Raw genomic sequence first — 3,237 nt, 5'->3', positions numbered from 1 at the left:
GTATCCATGATCCCCCCTCATTCAACCTTATAATCTATAAGCCACAAAATTAGTAGCACCTTTGGGGGCTATCCAATCCCTACGGTCTCGGATAGATATGGATAAGATTGTAGGTCGAAGGAACCACTTGCCGACCAGGGTGGTTAAGTTTTCACATGTCTACACGGGTGACTACGTAAACAATATGGTTGTTCCCAATGAGAATTGGTAGTATATAATGTTGAGGACATACAGGTAAGCACCCCTAGAAAATTTTCCATAAGTCTAGATAACGGTAATTTACAGAAAATTGGAGAGGGAAATTTCCCCTACTCACCCATTAGCGGGAAACACAGCTGTTCTGATGTAAACAAAGGCGTGTTGAGGTTGCCATCTATGGTTATGTTTTTTTTTTATTTTATTTTATTTCATTATTTATTTTTTTTTATTAATTTTAAAAATGAATTTTACTCTCAAACACTTGAACTTTTTAGGTAGAGACTTTTTGCACTTGCACCATGTGCACAGTCTTGGGTGAACCCCTGAACCCCTTGGACTGGGGGCCCAAATGGTGGGCCCTACGCAAATGCCTAGTTTGCCTTTAATCCGGCCTGAATGTACCAGAAATGAACCTTGTTAATGTACCAGTAAATGAACCTGTTAATGCCAGAATGAACCTTGTTAATGTACCAGTAAATGAACCTTGTTAATGTGCCAGTAAATGAACCTTTTTAATGTGCCCGTAAATGAACCTTGGAAGTGCCCGTAAATGAACCTTGTTAATGTACCAGTAAATGAACATTGTTAATGTACCAGTAAATGAACCTTTTTTAATGTGCAGTAAATGAACCTTTTTAATGTGCCAGTAGATGAACCTTGTTAATGTACCAGTAAATGAACCTTGTTAATGTACCAGTAAATGAACCTTGTTAATGTGCCATAAATGAACCTTCTAATGTACAGAAATGAACCTTTTTAATGTGCCAGTAAATGAACCTTGTTAATGTGCCCGTAAAAGAACCTGTTAATGTACCAGTAAATGAACCTTGTTAATGTACCAGTAAATGAACCTTCTTAATGTGCCAGTAAATGAACCTTCTTAATGTACCAGTAAATGAACCTTGTTAATGTACCAGTAAATGAACCTTGTTCATGTACCAGTAAATGAACCTTGTTAATGTGCCAGTAAATGAACCTTGTTAATGTACCAGTAAATGAACCTTGTTAATGTACCAGTAAATGAACCTTGTTAATGTACCAGTAAATGAACCTTGATAATGTACCATTAAATGATCCTTGTTAATATACCAGTAAATGAACCTTGTTAATGTACCAGTAAATGAACCTTGTTAATGTACCATTAAATGATTCTTGTTAATGTACCAGTAAATGAACCTTGTTAATGTACAAGTAAATGAACCTTGTTAATGTACCAGTAAATGAACCTTGTTAATGTGCCAGTAAATGAACCTTGTTAATGTACCAGTAAATGAACCTTGTTAATGTACCAGTAAATGAACCTTGTTAATGTACAAGTAAATGAACCTTGTTAATGTTCCAGTAAATGAACCTTGTTAATGTACCAGTAAATGAACCTTGTTAATGTACCAGTAAATGAACCTTGTTAATGTTCCAGTAAATGAACCTTGTTAATGTACCAGTAAATGAACCTTGTTAATGTGCCAGTAAATGAACCTTGTTAATGTACCAGTAAATGAAGCTTGTTAATTTACAAGTAAATGAAGCTTGTTAATTTACAAGTAAATGAACCTTGTTAATGTGCCAGTAAATGAACCTTGTTAATGTACCAGTAAATGAAGCTTGTTAATTTACAAGTAAATGAAGCTGATTGTTAGCCAGAATGAACCTTGTTAATGTACAAGTAAATGAACCTTGTTAATGTACCAGTAAATGAACCTTGTTAATGTACCAGTAAATGAAGCTTGTTAATTTACAAGTAAATGAAGCTTGTTAACTCGGCAATACGAGTTCGTCTCATTGATGTGTCGAGACACTACACCTGGGTGAAGGTACGTAATGTGCCTTTCGAAGCTGACGAGGCAGACCTAAGGAACGTTTTTGAATGCTTCGGTACTGTTCATCTGGCAACAGCGGGTATTGCAGATGGCGTACGCCGGCTTGCTGGAAGGAACGTCTCAACCTGAAGATGACGCTGAGGCATTCTATCCATCGTTTGTCATCCCAGAGGACTTTCGTACACAAGTGATGGTGTATTATATAGGGCAGCGCAAGACTTGCAGGCTATGTGGCGCTTATGACCATATGGCAGCCCAGTGTGGAAGGCAGCAGCGGCGACAGGATGAAGACAGAGGGACGGAGCGAGGACCTGACCCGATGTCGGGGCCTGACAACGGGACACCTGTAAATGGCCATAGTTCTTCTTGGAGCGAGGAGGTGGAGAGAGAGTTCCCGACGGTTGGATCGAGCCCATCAATGCCTGTTGGCTCTATGGTCTCCGCTTTGGTGGAAGGGGAGACAAGCTGAGTGGCGAGGAACGAGTGGAGGATGTGGCTTTAGAGCAGTTGATGGACAGGTTTTTGGAGACGACGAGAGCTGAGGATGATGCACAGTCGTTGGAAGGACCAGAGAAGAGCGATGACGAGAAGAGAGGCAGTCAGCTGACTGTGGGTGCCTTCTACGGGAGGTGACCGTGGTCGAGGTGGGGCGGAGGTACATTGTGAGGCATCTCCCGACCAGAACATGGATGCAGAGAGTGTTCGGCGAAAGTGGGCAGCAACGCACTCTGATTCCGATGATAGCTGACCCCGGCGCAGAGGCCGGGGAAGAAACCGTGGGCTGACGTGGTGAGTGGAGGCGCCATAGGTGTGTCCGGTCAGGTGTTCGACCGGGGAGAATCGCGCTCACAGTGAAGAGTGAGGTGGAAAAGTAGGAAGGCTGGAATGCGCCCTGAGAGGAGTTCCAGGGAGCGGTAAAACCCTTCACGAAGGTTTCAGGTCTGTGACGTAATGTAAATGGGGTTTGTGGATGTGGCGTTTGTGGTTTTTTTTAAGGTTTTGTCCAAAGATTTTGGTGTTTTGGGGGCAGGGCAAATTTGGGGGTTGGGTGGGCAAAAATTTTGGGGCACCCAGTGTGGGGGCCCCCAACAGGGGGGAAAGGGTGCAGACCAAAAAGGGAAGGAAAAAATGAACCCTGCCCGGGCTGCCAGCCGGGGTTTTTCAAAATTGGCCCCTGGATTCCCCTTGGGCGGGATGGAAAAGAATTCCCGACTTTGGGGTT

Source organism: Cherax quadricarinatus, chromosome 10 (assembly GCF_038502225.1).
Source record: "Cherax quadricarinatus isolate ZL_2023a chromosome 10, ASM3850222v1, whole genome shotgun sequence".
NCBI lineage: Eukaryota > Metazoa > Arthropoda > Malacostraca > Decapoda > Parastacidae > Cherax > Cherax quadricarinatus.
The sequence above is the reverse complement of the archived record's forward strand: the minus strand, read 5'-3'. Positions refer to the sequence as shown.